The following is a 21,663-nucleotide window of genomic DNA, read 5'->3' as shown; positions in this document are numbered from 1 at the left end:
TTTTTAAGTAATCTCTACACCCAATGTGGGACTTGAACCTACAACTCCAAGATCAAGAGTGGCAGGCTCCATGGACTGAGTCAGCCAGACACCCCCACAGGTAGTGAGTTTAAATCAAGGGCAGAGCTGATGGATAATGAATTGGTGAGGGAATTTTGCCAAGGCTCGATACCCTGCGGAGTGATGATTTCCAAATGGAACGCTTTCAAACTTGTTAAGGACTCTGAGAGCTCGGCAGAGCAAAGTATTGAAGAGCAGAACCCATAGATTTGGTTCAACGTGTTTAAATAGTTTTTTGGCCCAAACTGTTTCAAGTACTGAGAAATGAGGTCTGAGGTTTGGGAGAGTAAGTCATTGGGATGGTGAGAAAAAAATGGTAAATACTTCCTATGTGATATAAACCAAAGAAAGTCACCAGGCATTCCTCGATAACAGATGATTGTCATTCATGTATTTTCTTCGCTGTTTCCACTATTCCAGTATCTCTTATAGAGTCCTACAGTCCCATCAACCTTGGTGGAGTCAAGAAAATCCATGCATTTCCCTGAAATAACAAATCCTCCAAGCTCAGAAAGGAGAGAGGGAGAAAAAGGACAAAAGTAAAGAAGAGGGAGAAGAGAAGAGAAAGGAGAGTGTGATAATTTAATTTATATGGGAAAGTCTTAATTGGGAAACAGGAATATACTCTTCCCAGGCTTCATTTTCCAAATTCTTTTCTGAGTGTGAACATTGAGCCACACTTGCGTGTGATTTAGCACTTAAAGATTCACTTGGGGTGCCTGGCTGGCTCAGTGGGTAGAGCATGTGACTTCTTGATCTCTGGTTGTGAGTTTGAGCCTCACTTTCGGTGTAGACATTACTTAAAAATAAAATCTTAAAAAAAAAAAAAAAGGTTTAGGGCACATGGGTGGCTTAGTCAGTTAAGCATCCAGCTTTGGCTCAGGTCATGATCTCATGGTTTGTGGGTTCCAGCCCCACGTCGGGCTCTGTGCTGACAGCTCAGAGCCTGGAACCTGCTTTGGATTCTGTGTCTCCCTCTCTGCCCCTCCCCCATTCATACTCTCTCTGTCTCTCAGAAATGAATAAATGTTAAAAAAAAATTTTAAAAAGATTCACTTGTCTTTTTGTTGTTGTTGTATATGAAAATTTATTGTCATGTTTTCATCATCAAAACTTAAGATCTTGGTCTTTCCTTCTTGCCTTTGTATGAGGCCAAAAGAGAGAGACATTGGCTACTTTGACGACCTTAGGGCAAACTCCAGGAATGTCACCAACAGCATGACCTTTGCAACCAAATCCAGCAACCAGAACCTCACCGTTTTCCTCGATAAAATTCAAACAACCATCATTGGGTACAAAGGCGGTGATTTTCTTGCCATTCTTGATCGGCTGGACTCTGACACACTTCCTGATGGCAAAATTTGGCCGTTTGGCTTCAACCCCTACTTTTTTCCAGCACAATTCCTTTCGCATGGGAAGAGCCTCCAAAAGGGTTGGCCTTCAGGACTGTGTCCAAATCGGCTTTCTTGTACTGTTTATCGTACCACTTCTGATCTCGTCAGTGGCTACGGAGCTTCCTGGCAGTATGAAGACCACGACACTTTCCCATCCTGCCAGCACCATGGGCTTGAGCAAAAGCAAGATTCACTTGTCTCATGACATGATCTTCACATACATCTGTGTCCATTGGAAGGAACAGGGACTGCTTCTAATAATAGGAAAATTGGCTCTATTGAACTTCATTTTTCTTTTTTAACATGTATTTATTTTTGAGAGACAGAGTGGGGGAGGAGCAGAGAGAGAGAGGAAGACACATAATCTGAAGCAGGCTCCAGGCTCTGAGCTGTCTGCATAGAGACTGACATGGGGCTCAAACTTATGAACCGTGAGATCATGACCTCAGCCGAAGTTGGACGCTTAACTGACTGAGCCACCCAGGTGCCTTGAGAATTAATTTTTCTACCGAGGCATATTCCTGGGGGATTCTTTTTCCCTAGGATAAATTTGACTACTAGTGGTGTTTCTCCTAGGTGTTGGCTTTAGCACCTAAATCTAGCATCTGGGATAACTCCATTTGTCCTGTGACTTTGGATAAGTAATTGAACAACTCAGGGCTTCTGTTTCTCATCTGTAACATAAGCAATAATTTACAAGATGATGCTTGTGTGTCTTTTTTGCACATGATTATTCCAAGTGCAGCCTTCCTTTCTCAGACCTATCTATCCCTGCCTCAGTAAGAGTCTGAACTTTTAGAACTATCAATAAAATATTTAACCTATTGAACCCCATCCTCAGGTTCAGGAATTTTTAGTTCCTGCTTAGATGACAACAGCAAGTATATAATTAATGAAAATTAGTTAATACTGCAAACCTGTATTACAGAAATTAAAGAAGTTTTCTAAATTAATTATCTATGTAGATTTGAGACTGAGATTTTGTTTCATTTATTTATTTTGAGGGGGGGGCAGGGGTAGAGAGAGGGAGAGAGAATCCCAAGCAGGCTCTGCACTATCAGCACAGTGGCTCAATCCCATGAACCATGAGATCATGTCCTGAGTCAAAATCAAGAGTCAGATGCTTAACTGACTGAACCAGCCAGGTGTTCCCTTCCTACTTTATTGATTCTTTTTTTTTTTTATTTACATCCAAGTTAGTTAGCATATAGTACAACAATGATTTCAGGAGTAGATTCCTTAATGCCTCTTACCCATTTAGCTCATCCCCCCTCCCACAGCCCCTCTAGTAACCCTCTGCTCTCCATATTTAAGAGTCTCTTCTGTTTTGTCCCCCTCCCTGTTTTTATATTATTTTTGTTTCCCTTCCCTTATGGTCATCTGTTTTGTCTCTTAAAATCCTCGTATGAGTGAAGTCATGATATTTGTCTTTCTCTGACTACTTTCGCTTAGCATAATACCCTCTAGTTCTATCCACGTAGTTGCACGTGGCAAGATTTCATTCTTTTTGAGTCCTAGTAATACTCCATCGTATACCTCTTTTATTGATTCTTAATGGAAAGTGTGTTTTTTAAGGATAAATGTAAGAAAATAAATAAAATAATAAAAATGAGTAATTATACGAAGAACTAGCTAAGAAACTGAAGACATCAGAATAAGAAGAATCCATAGAAAAAATAGGTAAAAGAAATGTGCAAAATGTGTCAGAAAAGAAAGATCACTCATGTTTGCTTATAGGCCAATCAATAAGCATTTTCTGTTGTTCTTTCACTCCACATCTCAAAATGATATTACTTTGAGACCTGAAAATTCTTTCAAAATTTAAAAATAAACTTTACAAGTACTATGGCATAGAATGATCACTTTTCTCATATCCCTTCTTAAAAGATTATTGTATTATTTATATAAATACCAATCTTTTTTCTTATAGCAATGAGTATGTATAGAGCCCTTGCTACATGCCCGATATTGTACTAAGCACATGAGACCTATTAACTGACTTAATTTTCCCCACATGCTCTACAATAGAGTATTAGCCTAATCTCTACTTCGTAGTTTGGAAAACTGAGGCAGAAAAAGGTGAAGAAAATTCCCAAAAGCAGTTAGCTGGTAAGTGGTAGAATAGGGTTTTGAGTCCCTATCATAAACAACATGAAATACTCCCTAAAGATTCCACAAAGATGGCCGTCTCTGAGGAGAAATGCTCAGTAGAACCCAGATATACAGTTAATATACTTCTATATGATTTCATAGATGTTGGCCTCACAAATTAAACCAATGGAGAAAGATGTCTGAATTAGTTAAAATCTGATTTAAAGAATAACTGAAAAGAATTTTATTCTTTATGTTGACATATATTCCCTGGCAGTACTTGAAGATGTACTAACAGCATGCACAGTATCACTAAATAGGAATAATTTGAAGTTAATAATACATGTAAGTGAATATTTCTTCTGTTTTTAGTATTTAAGTAATCAAAAATACCTTACTGATGCTAATTAAAATAAGCTTAATTTATTCATAATGTTTAATCTTTCCTTAAGGGTGTACAATATAATAATTAAAAAAATTTTTTTTTTAATGTTTAGTTATTTTTGACACAGAGAGAGAGGCAGCATAAGCAGGGCAAGGGCAGAGAGAGAGGGAGACACAGAATCCAAAGCAGGTTCCAGGCTCTGAGCCATCAGCACAGAGCCCAACCCGGGGCTCGAACCCATGAACCGTGAGATCATGACCTGAGCCGAAGTCGGATGCCTAACTGACTGAGCCACCCAGTTGCCCCACAATACAATGATTTATGTATACATTATGAAATGATAACCACAGTCAAGTTAGTTAACACACACATCACCTCACATAGTTACCAACTTTTTATTTTTTCTTTTTTTATGATGAGAACACTGAAGATTTACTTTTCATAGTACATTTCAAGTATACAATACAGTATTATTAACTGCAGTCACCATGTGTAGATTAGATCATTAGATCCTCAGAACTTACTATCTTATAACTGAAAGTTTATGCCCTTTGACATCACCCCATTTCTACCACCTGCAGCCCCTGGCAACCACCATTCTACTTTGTAGTTCTATGAATTTGACTTTTTTAGATTATGCACGTAAGTGAGATCATACAGTGTTTCTGTGCCTGACTTATTTCACTTAGCATAATGTCTTCCAGGATTACCCATGTTGTCACCAATGGCAGGATTTCATTTTTTTATGGCCGAGTAGTATTCCACTGCATCCATATAACACATTTTCCTTATGCATTCATTTGTCAACAGACAATTTGGTTGTTTCCATTTCTTGGTTATTGTTAATAAATGCTGCAGTGAACTTGGGGGTGCAAATATCTCTTCAAGATACTGATTTTATTTTCTTTGTATATATACCCAGAAGTGGGATTGCTAGATCACATGGTAGCACTATTTTTAAATTTTTTAGGAATCTCCATATTGTTTTCCCTAATGGCTGTTACCACTTCACATTCCCGCTAACAGTGTACAAGTATTCCCGTTTTTTCACACGCTTCCCAACACTTGGTATCTGTTGTCCTATACACAATAGCCATGCTGACATGTGTGAGGTGCTATCTTTTGTGGTTGATTTTAATTTCCCTGATAATTACTAATATTGAGTACCTTTTTAGGAACCTACATACAGTACCATCTGTATGTCTTTATTTAGGTCCTCTGCCCATATTTTAATCAGATTTTTTTTGGCTATCAAGTTATATAATTTCCTTATATTTTATGTCAGATATGTGATTTGCAAATATTTTCTCTCATTCCATACGTTGCTTTTCTTTCTTTCTTTCTTTCTTTCTTTCTTTCTTTCTTTCTTCTTTCTTTCTTTTTCTGAGAGAGAAAGAAGGAGTGAGGGAGGTACAGAGAAAGAGAGGGAGACAGAGAATTCCAAGCAGGCTCCACACTGTCAGTGCAGAGTCTCATGCAGGGCTTGAACTCACAAACTATGAGATCAGATGCTTAACTGCCTGGTCCACCCAGGCACTGCTCTTATATGTTGCTTTTTCATTTTGTTTGTTGTTTCCTCTGCTGTACATAAGTTTATCAATTTGACATTGTTCCACTTGTTTATTTTTGCCTTTGTTGCCTAAGCTTTTGGTGCCCAATCCAAAAAATCATTGCCAAGACCAGTATCAAGGAGCTTTTCCTTATGTTTTCTTCCAGGTGTTTTATAGTTCCAAGTTCTACATTTTTTTTTTTTTAATTTTTTTTTTTTCAACGTTTATTTATTTTTGGGACAGAGAGAGACAGAGCATGAACGGGGGAGGGGCAGAGAGAGAGGGAGACACAGAATCGGAAACAGGCTCCAGGCTCTGAGCCATCAGCCCAGAGCCTGACGCGGGGCTCGAACTCACGGACCGCGAGATCGTGACCTGGCTGAAGTCGGACGCTTAACCGACTGCGCCACCCAGGCGCCCCCCAAGTTCTACATTTAAAACTTTAATCCATTTTGAGTTAATTTTTATGTATGGTATAAGGTCTAATTTCATTATTTTCCACTTGTCTCTCCAGTTTTCCCACACCATTTATTGAGATACTTTACCCATTGTGAATTCTTGTTGCCATGTCAAAGATTAGTTGACTGTACGTGCATGGGTCTATTTCTAGGCTCTCTATTCTGTTCCATTGGTCTATTTGTCTATTTTTATGCCAGTACCATACTTTTAAAAAACAACATAGCTTTGTAATATAGTTTGAAATCAGAGAGCAAAATGCCTTTAGCTTTGTTCTTTCTTAGGATTGCTTTGACTATTCAAGGTCTTTTGTGGTTCCATACAAATTTTAGGCTTCTTTTTCCTGTTTCTGTGAAAAATGCCACTGAAATTTTGATAGGGATTGCAATGAATCCGTAGATAGCTTTGGGTAATATGGACATTTTAACAATATTAATTCTTCCAATTCATAGGGCATCTTTCTGTTTATTTGTGTCTTCTTCAATTTCTTTCATCAAAGTGTCATAGTTTTTAGTAAATATGTCTTTCAGCTCCTTGGTTAAATTTCTTCCTAAATATTTTATTCTTTTTTTTTTTTTTAAAGTGAACTCTATTCCCATCATAGAGCTTGAACACACAACCCTGAGATCAAGAGTTGCAAATTCTATTGACTGATCCAGCCAGGCACTCCATATTTTACTCTTTTTGATGCTACTGTAAATAGTTCATTGTTAGTGAACAGAAACGCAACAAATTTTTTTTTTTTTAATTTTTTTTTTTTCAACGTTTATTTATTTTTGGGACAGAGAGAGACAGAGCATGAACGGGGGAGGGGCAGAGAGAGAGGGAGACACAGAATCGAAAGCAGGCTCCAGGCTCTGAGCCATCAGCCCAGAGCCTGACGTGGGGCTTGAACTCACGGACCGCGAGATCGTGACCTGGCTGAAGTCGGGCGCTTAACCGACTGCGCCACCCAGGCGCCCCTTCTTTTTTTTTTTTTTTTTTTTAAATTTTTTTTTTGAAACGCAACAAATTTTTGTGTGTCAATCTTTCATCCTTCAACTTTACTGAATTCACTTATTAGTATTAACAGTTTTTGGTGGAGTCTGTGGTTCTTTTCATATATAAAAGCATGTCACCTGCAAACACAATTTCCCTTCTTCCTTTTCTATTTCCTTGTGCTTTCTTTTTTGTTGCCTGGTTGCTCTGGCTAGGACTCCCAGTGTTATGGTCAATAGAAGTGGTAGGAGTGGGCACCCTTGTCTTATTATTCCGGATCTTAGAGGAAAGACTTTCAGCTTTTCATGGAGTATGATGTTCACAAGTATGATGGGCTTGTCATATAAAGTGTTTATTATGTTGAGGTAAATTGCTTCTATAGCTACTTTGTTGAGAGTGTTATCATGAAAGATGTTGAATTTTGTCAAATACTTTCTCTGCATCTATCAAGATGACCAACATGCTTTCTATGCACCAGGAACTTATCTGGGCACTGGGGAGACCTGGTTTAAAATCCCAGCTCTCCCTTTTATTAGCCTGTGATCTTGGACAAGTTTCTTAATCTCTCTGATCCTCAGTTTCTTCATATGTAAATGTATCTATCTCATAGGATTGTTCTAAGTATGAATTATAAATATATAGTGCTTGCTATAGTGCTTGGCACAGTAAACACCTGTATTCACTTTTATTATTAATTAATACAGAGTTGTATAAAGTAAAAAGTGAAAGGGGCGCCTGGGTGGCTCAGTTGTTTAAGCAACTGACTTCGACTCAGATCATGATCTCATGGTTCATGAGTTCAAGCCCCACGTCAGGCTCTGTGCTGACAGCTCAGTGCCTGGAGCCTACTTCGGATTCTGTGTCTCCCTCTCTCTCTGTCCCTCCCCTGCTCACACTCTGTCTCTCTCTCTCTCAAAAATAAATATTAAAAAATATATGTTAGGTGTACCTGGGTGACTCAGTCGATTGAGCGTCCAACTTCAGCTCAGGTCATGATCTCACACTCCGTAAGTTCAAGCCCCAGGTCAGGATCTGTGCTGACAGCTCAGAGCCTGGAGCCTGCTTCGGATTCTGTGTCTCCCTCTCTCTCTGTCCCTCCCCCGCTCATGTGCTCTCTGCCAAAAATAAACGTTAAAAAAATTTTAAAAAATATATATATATGTTAAAAAAAAATAAAGTAAAACGTGAAAATCCACACCAGATTCCACTCTGCAGATATAGCCACTGTTAATATTTTGGCTTATATTTGTCCCTATTTTTTGTATGCAAATATATATTTTATATCTGTATGTATGTAAACATGTTTTATATGAGTGAAATTGTTTTACTCTTCAACTTGCTTTTTCACTTAACTATATTTATTTTATAATCAGAAAGAAATCGATATCTGGTATATATTATAGAGGATTAAATACACTATAGGGGTACATGGCTGGCTCAGTGGGTGGAGCATGCGACTCCTGATCTTGGGGTTGTGAGTTCAAGCCCCATGTTGGCTGTAGAGATTACTTAAAAATAAAAATCTCTGGGGTACCTGGGTGGCTCAGTGGGTTAAGTGATTTAGGCTCAGGTCCTTATCTTGCAGTTCATGAGTTTGAGCCCGGTGTCGGGCTCTGTGCTGACAGCTCAGAGCCTGGAACCTGCTTCAGATTCTGTGTCTCCCTCTCTCTCTGCTCCTCCCCTGCTTGCACTCTCTCTCTGTCTCTCAAAAATAAATAAACATTAAAAAAAACTTTTTTAATAAAAATCTTTATTTTATTTTTTTAACGTTTACTTATTTTTGAGACAGAGAGAGACAGAGCATGAACGGGGGAGAGTCAGAGAGAGGGAGACACAGAATCTGAAACAGGCTCCAGGCTCTGAGCTGTCAGCACAGAGCCTGACGCGGGGCTTGAACTCACTGCGAGATCATGACCTGAGCCGAAGTCGGCCACTTAACTGACTGAGCCACCCAGGCGCCCCCAAAATCTTTAAAAATATATACTCTAGTGGCACCTGGGTGGCTCAGTCGGTTGTGTCTGACTCTTGATTTCAGCTCAGGTCATGATCTCACCATTGTGGGATGGAGCCCTGTGGGGGCTCTACACTGACCGTGAGCATGACAGCATGGAGCCTGCCTGGGATTCTCTCTCTGCCCTTTCCCCTTGCTCTTTCTCAAAATAAAAAAGCATTTAAAAAATACACTATGTATAAATTAGGCCCATTCTTCCACACACTCGTAATCAAATATGGATAGGGAGATGACCTTTAGGCCACCTGAAAAACCAAAGTGGATAGTTTTTGGTTAGAGAGGGTAAGTGTATAATAGAGAATAGGGTCCATTGTTAAACTGAAAAATCTATTTATTCACTGATATTGAGGTCAGCTTTTCTCCTTTAAGAGTAATCTAATTTGATATATGATATATTAAAACTGAGACCAAAGTCAGCACCATCCAAAACAAAATATGTCCATAAAACAAAGAATAGTCTTGAGGATTAGAGTCCTGGGTGGGACCAATGGGGAATTCAAGTCAATAGTACGATGTGATCAGAGGCTTTTGGACAGCTTATTCTTAGAAAGACTGTGGTTTTGTTTGTTTCATTGTTTTTAAATATTTTTTTAAAGTAAGCTCTATGCTCAATGTGGAGCTTGAACTCAGAAACTTGAAATGAAGAGTCATATGCTCTACTGACTGAACCAGCCAGGAACCCCAGAAAGGCTGTGATTTTTTTAAAACCACTTTATTTATGTATGTATGTATGTATGTATGTTTATTTTTGACAGACAGAGAAAGAGACAGAGCATGAGTGGGGGGAGGGGCAGATAGAAAGAGACAGAGAGAGAGAGAGAGAGAGAGAGAGAGAGACAGAATCTGAAGCAGGCTCCAGGCTCTGAACTGTCCACATAGAGCCTGATGTGGGTCTTGAACTCACAAACCACGAGATCATGACCTGAGCTGAAGTTGGCCACTTAACCAACTGAGCCACCCAGGTGGGCTCCTTTATTTCATTTTTTTAAGTGTGTTTATTTATTTTGAGGGGGGGGGAGGGGGCAGAGAGAATCCCAAGCAGGCTCTGAGCTGTCAGCACAGAGCCTGAGCTGGGGCTCTATCCCATGAACCATGAGATCATGACCTGAGCTGAGATCAAGAGTAGGATGCTTAACCAACTGAGCCACTCAGGCACCCCTATTTAATTTTTTTATTTGAGTGAGAGAGAGAGAGGCAGAGAGGCAGAGAGAGAGAGAGAGCTCGAGTGGGGTAGAGACGCAGAGGGGAAGAGAGAGAAAGAGAAGGAATCTTAAGCAGGCTCAATGACACAGGGCTCCATCTCACAACTCTGGGATCATGACCAGAGGCAAAATCAAGAGTCGGACACTCAACTGACTGAGCTACCACCCAGTCACCCCAGAGAGACAGTGTTCTCAATCAGCTCAGTCAAACACTGAACCCACAACTGGGAAGAAACAGGATGTATGAGTATTTATGCTGGCACGGATAGAGAGCAACAGTTCAGCTAGTGCTCCGAAGTACAACCATTGTATTCAGAACGAAGACAAATTTATAGTGCCTTAATATGTCTCGTAAGGTGTTCCTTCCAGTTTCTCCTATTTCATTTAAAAAAAAAAAATTGTTTTTTTTAACGTTTAAAAAAGAGAGAGGGAGACACAGAATCCAAAGCAGGCTCCAGGCTCTGAGCTGTCAGCACAGAGCTCGACGCGGGGCTCGAACTCACGGACCGCAAAATGATGACCTGAGCCGAAGTCGGCCGCTCAACCGACTGAGCCACCCAGGCACCCCTCCTATTTCATTTTAAAGATGAAAGATCAGGTTCTAGAGTCATAGAAGAGAGACATACTCATGTCTCTTCAGTATAAGACACAGATGTCAGCTCCTCAGCCATTCAGTCAAGCTTTGGATAAGAGCAATCCTCTTGGAGCAGCACCGCAGGAGCTCGGTCTGTTCATCGAGACACCTATCACCCAGGAGAGAAGGTGATGCTGGGTCCAGTGACAAACCAACTGGATGGGATTTGACTCCCAGACACCCCAGAGACACTTGGCCTCCCCCAGGTCTAGGCCACACATTTGCTTTTGGCTCTGGTCTAGTCAGTCATGGTCATGGTAGCAACATAAGTACTTGACATGCATGGCACAAACCATATGAACTTTATAGAAGGGGGAAAAATGCGTTTAGAAATATTTAGCAGGCCCTTAGGAATTCATGGACCACTTCCTTCACTTTCTTTGTACTGCACCCCTTGCCTGTCATAAACACTTCTAGGAATTTTTTCTAAGCACACACACATAATAATAAAAAAAATTAGAGGGGCACCTGGGTGGCTCAGTCGGTTAAACATTGGACTTTGGTTCAGGTCACAATCTTGTGGTCTGTGAGTTCGAGGCCTGCATCAGGCTCTGTGCTGACAGGTCAGACCCTGGAGCCTGGTTCAGATTCTGTGTCTCCCTCTCTCTCTGCCCCTCCCCCACTCACACTTTGTCTCTGTCTCTGAAAAATGAACAAACGTTAAAAAAAATTTTTTTCAAATTAAAAGAAAATTAGGAAACCAAATGTCAAGCAATAATTGTTTCATTAATAGGTTATAGTAGGGGGTGCCTGGCTGGCTCATTCGGTAGAGCATGTGCCTTTTGATCTCAGGGTTGTAAGTTTGAGCCCCACATTGGGTACAGATAAAAACTACTTACAACTAAAATTAAAAAAAAAATCTTGGCGTGTCTGGGTGGCTCAGTCAGTTAAGCATCCAACTCTTGATTTCTGCTCAGGTCATGAGATTGAGACCTGATTCGGGATCTGCACTGACCATGGAGCCTGCTTGATTCTCTCTTCCTCTGCCCCCTCCCCTTACTCCCCACTCTCTCTAAAATAATAAAAAATAGTTAAATAAAATTTCTAAAAACAAAAAATCTTTAAAAAAGAAGCTATAGGGGCGCCTGGGTGGCACAGTCGGTTAAGCGTCCGACTTCAACCAGGTCACGATCTCGCGGTCCGTGAGTTCGAGCCCCGCATCAGGCTCTGGGCTGATGGCTCAGAGCCTGGAGCCTGTTTCCGATTCTGTGTCTCCCTCTCTCTCTGCCCCTCCCCCGTTCATGCTCTGTCTCTCTCTGTCCCAAAAATAAATAAACGTTGAAAAAAAAAATTAAAAAAAAAAAAAAGAAGCTATAGTAAATAACATAAAGGGTATTAAGTAGCTATTAAAAATAACAATGTAGGGGTGCCTAAGTAGCTCAGCCGTTAAGCTTCTGACTTGGGCTCAGGTCATGATCTCACATTTTGAGTTCCACATGGGGCAAGCTTGAGGCCTACTTCCGGTCAACACAAGCCCTGCTTTGGGTTAAAAAAAAAAAAAAAGAAACACACACGAGCCCCAGGTAAGCCCCACTTCTCTTTTCCTGTCTCTGTCTGCCCCTCATGGGATTCCACCTCCCCACCCTGCCCCTTGCTCACTTGCGCACTCTCTCTCTCTCTCAAAAATAAAGAAATAATAATAATAAAAATAAATAAAAATAAAAATAACAATGTGGGGCACCTGGGTGGCTCAGTCTAGTGTCTGACTCTTGGTTTCTTCTCAGGTCATGATCTTGTGGTTTGTGGGTTCAAGCCCCTCACTGGGCTCCATGCTGGCAGTGCAGAGCCTGCTTGGGTTTCTCTCTCTCCCTCTCTCTGCCCCTCTCATATTCTTTTCTTTCTCTCAAAATAAATAAATATTTATTTATTTATTTATTTGGGGGGGGGCGCATGTGAGTGAGGGACAGAGAGAATCCCAAGAGGAGAAAAGAGAGAGAGAGAGAGGGAAGTGGGGTTCACCCGAAGTGGGGCTCATGTTCACCCAAAGCAGGGCTTGAGCTCACCCACTGTGGTGCTCAAGCGCAACCAATGTAGGACTTGAACTCACAAACCATGAGATTAGGACCTGAGCTGAAGTCAGATGCTTAATGACTGAACACCCCCAGGTGCTTTAAAAAAAAAAAAAAAAAAAAAAGATGCTATTTTTGAATGATTATCATATGCCAGGCCTGTGCTACACAGTACATAGTATTACTGTCCATATTTTGTAGATTAAAAACATGATTTGGAGGGGCACCTGGCCTGCTCACTCAGAACATGCAACTCTTGATTTTAGGATTTTAAGTTTGAGCCCCACATTGGGTGTAGAGATTACTTAAAAATAAAATCTTAAAAAATAAAAATAAAACATAAACCTCACTTGGAGAAGGTAATATCTATTGACAGAAAAATCTTTACAGTATACTATTCACTAAACATAGGAGGTTATGAAAGTGTAATAACCTGTATAAAATTTTGGTGACTTTCTTTTCTGTTTTGTTCTCATACAATTTCTAATTTTTTCCTTAATAAATTTGTGTTATTTATGTAACTCAAATATAATAGGCAAATTTTTTTTTTGTTTTTTGTTTTTTGAAAAAAAATTTAAGTAGGCTCTATATCCAACCTGGGGCTTGAACTCACAACCCCAACTGGGGGACAGGGGAGTGCTGGCTGGCTCAGTTGGTATAGCATGTGAGTCTTAATCTCTGGGTTGTGAGTTCAAATACCATGTTGGGCATGGGGCCTACTTAAAAAAAGAAAAAAAGTTATTTTCAGTACTTGCGAGAATTTAAAAATCTTTCTTCACTTTCTTAAGTCTTTCTTCCTTATTGTTTATCAAACTTGGTTTTCTTTTTTAAAATCCAGTGACAGGGCAAATGGAGTTGGTTTCCTTAGTAATAGCAGCTAAAGCTCCCAAACATTCTTTTCTTTTTGTTTTTTCCATTACTTTCTTTTAAAACTGTTTGGATTTCCTGAGTAATAGATATGCATACTAATTATTCTGATTTTATTCTGGGAGCTTGAAAATCATGACTGTGAAAATGGCCTGATTCAAAGTTTAAATCAACAATTTTAACAGCTTAAATCAACAGTTTTAAGTGGGTCACCAGTTACTCCTAGAATTTTCAGACATTTTCAGTGCTGTGATTTAAGTTCTTGGGCCAATGTTTTATTACCACAGTAGTCAACAAGGGTTCTCAAATTAAATGCGAGGATTGTATTTAAAGGATTCTTCAACTTTCTACTCATGTTTTTTTTAATTGAACAAAATACATGGTTGTTAAAATTAAAGACACAAAGAGCTAAAATTAAAAAGTCTGTTTTTTTTAAAAAAATATTTTATGTTTATTTATTTTTGAGAGAGAGAAAGAGTGCAACCAGGGGAGGGGCAAGGAGAGAGAGGGAGACACAGAATCCAAAGCAGGCACCAGGCTCTGAGCTGTCAGCACAGAGTCCTATGGGGGCTCGAGCCCACAGACCCTGAGATCATGACCTGAGTTGGAGTAGGACTCTCAACCGATGGAGCCACCCAGGAGCCCCCCAAAAGTCTGTCTTTACTTCAGGTCATCTTCACCAAAGGCATCACAGTTATCAATTTCCTATGTAGTATTCTAAAATGTGTTTAATGTAAAGGGGCATCTGGGTGGATTGGTGGGTTAAATGTCTGACTCTTGATTTTGGTTTAAGTCATGACCTCAAGCTTCTTGAGTTTGAGCCCTGAGATTTTCTCTCTTGGGATTCTGTCCATCCCCTGGCTTGCCTCGTCTCTCTCAAAATAAATAAACATTAAAATAATAATAATAAAATGTTTTTAATGTATGCAACAGCACAAATATGATAAATGCTTTTTGAAGTAGATACATTATCTTTAATATATTTACCCAGATGGGCTCATACTCTATTACTGACTTGTAACATCTTTCCTCCACTTCAATCTTAACCTCTGCAAAGCATTCAATTGGATAAACATACAGTAATGTGAAGAACTAGTTCTTTTTTGAAGATTTAGAGTTTTTCCTGGAATGACCACACCAATGACACAAAAGAACATCTAAACATTTGATTCTACTTATATAAAGTACAAAATCAGATGAAAGTAATCTATGCTAAGTCTCCTCCCTTTGTGGAGGGAGTGGGGGTGGCTGGAAGAGGGACTCTGAGGGTGCTCATGATGATAGTTCTTGATTTGGGTGCTGCTTACCTATGTGTTCCTTTTGTAAAATTTCATTGATCTTTACTAAGCTTCAAAAAACAAACAAAAACACAAAGTACAGTTTTCAGTATACATGTTGTGCTTCTTAAGAAGTTGACAAGGTAGTTGTTGGTGCTGTGCTTTATAGGACATAAACAGTGGTGCTTTATGCAACATAAAGTGATTAGCTTGGTTACTTTTACTGAGTTTTAGCTCTGTGCTTCTGCATATTTAAACAACTAAATATATAGTTGTTACAAATGTATGACTAACACATACAACCTTACATTCCCAGACATTGCTCTGGCATCAGTTTTTATACACAGCTATTTGGGAGAAACCCAAAATCCTTGTATTTGGCCTCTTGTATTATGATTGTAGTTTCTATTCGTCCAACAGTTTGTAGCACATTTTCATACAGAACTCCACCCTCAAATTAACATGTTAAAAAGTTGCTAATTATATCCTCACCCCACCAGCACACCTCCTGAAAATCAACTCTCATCAACCTTATTTATTTATTTATTTATTTATTTATAGTTCATTTTGAGAGAGAGAGAGCTTGTGTGTGGGGAAGGGGCAGAGATAGAGGGAGAGAAAGTCCGAAGCAAGCTCTGCATGGTCAGTGCAGAGCCTGATGTGGGTCTCGAACTTATTTTATTTTTTAAAATCAATTGTTGTGTTCTGTCACCTAGCCTAGAATTTCTTACATAGCTTTTACTCTTCCATTTCCACCATTTTTTATCTGATCAGTCACCAAGGACTGTTAGCCCTTCTGACCTAGACCTTGCATTCATAACATCTTTTTCATTTTCTCTGAACTCCACTGCTTCATGACTGAAATAGTCTAATAGTTTTTTTTTTTAAGAACTTTTTTTTAAAACGTTTATTTATTTTTGAGAGAGAGAGAGAGCAAGCAGAGGAGGGGCAGACAGGGAGACAGAATCCCAACAGGCTCACAACTGTCAGCACAGAGCCTGACGTGGGGCTCAAACTCATGAACCGTGAGATCATGACCTGAGCCAAAAGCAAGAGTCAGACGCTTAACCGACTGAGCCACCCAGGCACCACCCCCAACCCTGACACTTTTTTTTTTAAAGTAAGCTCCATGTTGGGCTTGTAGCCCATAACAGGTCTTGAACTCACAAAACTGAGATTAAGACCTGAGTTGAGATCAAGAGCCAGACACTTACTTGTTTCTTCCTTCTTTCCTTCCAATAGTTGACATATTGATGCTGGTTTTTTACACTGATACTTTGATATCTTTCCCTTGTCTAAAATCTACAGTTGCTACAGGGTAAATCCCTGAATCTAACATTCAAAAAATTTCTATAGACCGATCCTTATCAACCTATCCTATTCTTTATCTTTCCCTATTTTCTTTTTATGAACTTTCTTCAACTGCTGAGATTTTTCAAACACACCAGGCAAGTTCCTCCTTTAGCATTTTTACATGTGCTGTTTTCTTAACTCTACTGATACAAGAGATGGTAACAAAGGTCAGCTAACAACCTTTGCTGTCGTCTTGAAGAATGAATCCTAAACCTGTAGTCGTCTTTCAGAATATCTACTTATTATAATTAATAATAATGCAAGAATGCACTCGACTCGACCCAAGCTTGGTCAGGAGAGTTGGGTCTCCTAAGGGAAATGGGAATTTTGAACTGAGAGTCCATGAGCCTGGAGAACATTGTTGCTGAATCGACTGAACAGTAATTTGAAGTAGCTTCTCTAAAATCTGTGAGGAAATCCAGAGCTGTCCTGGCTCCTGTACTTCATTTACTTCTTTCTCAGATTTCACAAGTTTCCCTTGTATTTACAATATTTTTTTTCCCCTTTGCTTAATCTAGTGTAGTTTCTATTTCTTGCAACCAAAAAATAGTAAATAGGGCATCTGACTGCTCAGTCAGTAGGACATTCGGTTCCTGATCTCATTTTCATGAGTTCTGGCCCCACATTGGGTGTAAAGCCTACTTACAAACAAAAACCAAAGAGAAGGGGCATATGGGTAGCTCAGTCAGTTGGGCATCTGACTTCAGCTCAGGTCATGATCTTGTGGTTCCTGAGTTCAAGACCCACATTGGGGCATTCTGCTGTCAGCACAGAGCTCGCTTCAGATCCTCTGTCGCCCTCTCTCTGCCCCTCCCATTGTGCTCTCTCAAAAACAAAATATTTCTCACTTGCTCTTGCACACTTATTCTTTCTTCTGATTTTTTTTTCTTGCATACTTATTCTGTAAATATATTGCTGGGTCCCATACTGACCTATCCTTACTCTGACAGGTGAAGAGAAGTAAATCAACAGTCACGGAGTGTTTACTTCATGAGATGGGCAAGTTATAGCACAGCACAAAAGCTCTGTAGTTATTTACCAGTCGTGAGCATGCTTGAGAAGTGGCATGAGAACTTTTGGGCTAAGTACGCAGGAACAAGGGATACTTATAAACCTGGAGTGAATGAATGACTTGGAACTGGGGCAGTGGCCTTCTCAGATAATAGGACTGGAAACAAATAGGTGCCCCTCCCACTTGGTATTGCATAAGCATCTAATATTGACTCAACTTTTAAGAAAAAGGGAGAGAACCCTACATTGACTGAGGTTAAGAATTTTGTAGAAAGTAGGGCTTGAAATTGAAATTAAGTTGAATTATAAAAATATAAAGTTATACTTCCTGCACACCTTTGTGGGCCAAGATTTATTATATTGCAACAGAAATAATGGATTTTGTAATACTTATTTTTGAGAGAGAAAGAGCACAAGTGGGGGAGGGGCAGAGACGGAGGGACAGAGGATCTGAAGAGGGCCCCAGGCTGACTGCAGCCAGCTATATGCAGGGCTCGAACTCATTAACCATGTGATCATGACCTGAGCCAAAGTCAGTCATTCAACCGACTGAGCCACCCAGGTACCCTTGGATTTTGTAATACTTAAGTACTGTAAGATAAACATTATTTGACCATATCCATTGGATCCAAAATCTAATTCATCAATTATATAATGAATTCACTAGTTAACCCACAGTATATCAAGATTAATTTTAATACATTCACCCAATTTTTCTAAGTATCACTTTAGTTAAAATAAGGATTAGGCAGGTGTGTGTTTGGTTACTAAGTAATTTCATGAAAAGTTCTTCAGGTATAGGGGAGGAGAATCCCCTTAAATCCTGATAATTTTTTTTAAGCTCTATGCCTGACATGGGGCTTGAACTCACAACCCTGAGATCTAGAGTTGCATGTTCTACCAACTGAGCCAGCGAGGCACCCCCGACAATTTTTATTTAGTTACCCCACTAGGGACTTACAGAAATACAAATTCAGATCTATTCCAATCAAAAGATAACAAACCTTACCAAATGGTAAGACCTAGAACAGACTTTTCTTTTCCTAGTATCGACTAAGTCTTTTGTAGAGCAATAAGCATTTGGATATTTTCAGTTGATTCTTTCAGTAACTGAGTCAGTATAAAAGCTATTACTATAAATACTACCACTGATTCCAGTTGTATTGTGGTTTCTCCAAGTCAGTGCTATCTTACTGAAATATAATGTGAGGCATGTAAGTAATTTAAAGTTTTCTATTAGCGGGGGTTCCTGAGCAGCTCAGTTGGTTAAGCATCTGACTTCAGCTCAGGTTATGATCTCAAGGTTTCTGAGTTGGAGAGCCCTGCATGGGCTCTCTCCTGTCTGCACACAGCCTGAGCCTGCTTCCTACCCTCTGTCTCCCTCTCTCACTGCCCCTCCCCTACTCGTGTGTGCATACTCTCTCTTCCTCAAAAATAAACATTAAAAACAAATTAAAAAAATAAAATTTTCTATAGCAACATTAAAAAGGTTAAAAAAAAGCAAATGAAATTAAGTTTAGTAATATTTTAAGCCAATAAATATTATCATTTCAATAAGCTATTCAAATATGAAAACATTATTATATATATTTTTAGTAAGCTCTATGCCTGAGGTGCCTGGCTGGCTTGGTTAGTACAGCATATGACTTTTGATCTTGGGACGAGTTTGGGCGCCATGTTAAGTGAGTGTAGTTGACTTTTTTTTTCCAGATAAATAGAAAGTGACCACGCACATGCTCATGGGAGAAGGGCAGAGTAAAAAGAGAGAATCTTAAGCAAACTCCACTCTCAGCACATAGCTGAAATGGGGCTTGATCTCACAACCATGAGATCATGACCTGGGTGGAAATCAAGAGTTGGATGCTCAATGGACAGAGTCACCCAGATGCTTTTTCAAAAATTAAACTCTGGGGGCACCTGGGTGGCTCAGTCGGTTAAGTACCCGACTTCAGCTCAGATCATGATGTCACAGTTTGTGGGTTCGAGCCTGTGTCAGGCTCTGTGCTGACAGCTCAGAGCCTGGAGCCTGTTTCAGATTCTGTGTCTCCTTCTCTCTCTGGCTCTCACCTGCTCACACTCTGTCTCTCTCAAAAATAAATAAACATAAAAAAAAATTAAAAAAAATATAAAGTAAAAACTAAACTCTGTGCACAACATGGGGCTTGAACTTGTGACCCCAAGATTAGTAAGAGTCTCATGCTTTACCCACTGGATCAGCTAGGTGCCCCCAAAACACAACTTTTAAGACCAAGCCCTGGTTAGTCAAGATAGAGCAAATCTAAAACATTTCGGTAGACATTCACAATATAGTTATATATATTATAGTTGTAAGTATTGCTATAGAAATTTTTCCTATAATGGTTGCAAAACCTCAGGTTGACATTTAGAGATCCCTAGTATAATGTCTATACTTGAAAGTCCCTATTTTGATAACCTGCTCTGTAATATAAACCAAGTCTCCAGGTTTGGATCACCTCAGACCTGGAGTACTGTGGTAATTTCAAGAATGTTAGTTTTTTGTCTTATTTCCCCAGCAGTGTAAGGATGGTCTCAATCACAAAACAGAAAAAGCTAAGGATCACTGGGCTGTCATGTACAGTGTGCAGACTGTGCACTGTATACCTCCAAGAACACCTTCACATCGTACTCTATGCAAATGCTAGCACTGGTGCATAACTTGTGCAGCTGCATAAATGAGACAATCTTGTTTGTACCAATAAGTCAGTCATCAGACAAATGGGGAATAAATAAAAATGATAGTGTGGACTCTTCTAGTGTGACTGCTTCCTACTTTTTCATTTTAATTCTCTTTATATTATAAACTTCCCAAGGTATTAAAAAAAAATAAAATTTGTGACTTATTTTTTAAAGAAAGGTATTGCTTTAATTAAGATTGTATTTGTCCGCGGGGCACCTGGGTGGCTCAGTTGGTTGAACATCTGCCTTCAGCTCAGGTCATGATCTCACGGTTCGTGGGTTCGAGCCCCACATCGGGCTCTGTGCTGACAGCTCAGAGCCTGGAGCCTGCTTTGAATTCTCTCTGCCCCTCCCCCACTCATGCTCTGTCTCACAAAAATGAATGTTAAAAAAAAAAAAAAAGATTGCACTTGTCCACAAAGTCTCATGCTAACTCAAAGATTCCTGCTTATCTGTCAATATTCTGAACACGAGAAAATAAGAAAAGAAGGCAGGATACAGACTCCAGACTGGGAAATTATTTTGTAAAAAGCAGACTGAAAGATACGGCTCTGTAAAAATATAAAATATTTATACAACAAATGTATTATAAACCAAGTTGAAAGGCAAGTGGTTGAATGGGAGAACATATTTATAAGGATATGTTAACATAAAAAGTTCTGCAGTTCAGTCCTTAAAAAGAAATTATCCATGCCATAAAAATCTACAAATAATAATTTGTTGGGGCACCCAGGTGGCTTAGTCAGTTAAGTATCTGAATCTTGTTTTTGGCTCACGTCATGATCATATTTATCATGAATACACTTCACATTTTCATGTTTAGATCGGGAAAAACGAAAACGACTGATTATGATTAGAACCTGTACTTTTTTTAATAGTTTATTCAAGAGTGAACAAGCATAGGCACAAGGGGGGAAGGTGCAGAGAGAGTGGGAGAGAGAGAATCCCAAGCAGGCTCTGAGCTATCAGCGTGGAGCCTGACGGGCTCAATCTGAAGAACCATGAGATCATGACCTGAGCCAAAACCAAGAGTTGGATGCTTAATTGACTGAGCCACCCAGGTGCTCAACCTGTACTTTTTAAAAAGTAAACTCTATGCCCAAAGAGGGGTTCCAAGTCATAACCCTGAGATCAACAGGTGCATGCTCTGCTGAGTGAGCCAGCGAGGCACCCCAGATTCTGTATTAGTAAGAGTTTAGATTAAAAAAAAAAAAAAAAAAGGAAAATGTAATTGTTGCCCAGTGAAAATTTATACACCATTTTGGGCTATTTCAGACATACTAATATAAAAGATATATATGTATTTTTAACTTTTAAGTAGGCTCCATGCCCATCATGGGGCTTGAACTCATGTTCTACCAAAGGAGTCAGCCAGGCACCCCTAAAAGATATCTTTGTCCCAATTCCTATTCCAGAAATCTATCCCGCAAATACATTTCAATAAGGTGGACATGATGTTCATTGCAGCATTGCTCTTGGTAGTAAAAAAGCAGACAACTACTTGTCCAATAGAAGCATGGTTAAATAAACTACAGTACATCTCTACCATAACATGGAAAACATTGGCTAGAAAGAATAAAATAAGGAAGAAAAGGAGAAAGGCGGGAAGGTGGTTAAGAAGGGAGGTATCACAGTTGTTAAATGTGTGGTCTTTAGAATAAGAGAAACTGAACTTAAATCTCAGATTA

At 39.5% G+C, this 21,663-nt stretch overlaps 1 pseudogene; it reads right to left on the bottom strand.

Annotated features, from left to right (window-relative positions):
* Nucleotides 1-1,135: 1,135 nt before the first annotated feature.
* On the bottom strand, nt 1,136-1,609 carry LOC124520660 (40S ribosomal protein S23-like; annotated as a pseudogene).
* Nucleotides 1,610-21,663: the final 20,054 nt, after the last annotated feature.

Source organism: Lynx rufus, unplaced genomic scaffold (assembly GCF_022079265.1).
Source record: "Lynx rufus isolate CCGP_SWC_20201006 ecotype Redwood Valley unplaced genomic scaffold, mLynRuf1.p SCAF_3, whole genome shotgun sequence".
NCBI classification, from domain to species: domain Eukaryota; kingdom Metazoa; phylum Chordata; class Mammalia; order Carnivora; family Felidae; genus Lynx; species Lynx rufus.
This window is presented reverse-complemented; position numbering and strand designations above follow the sequence as displayed.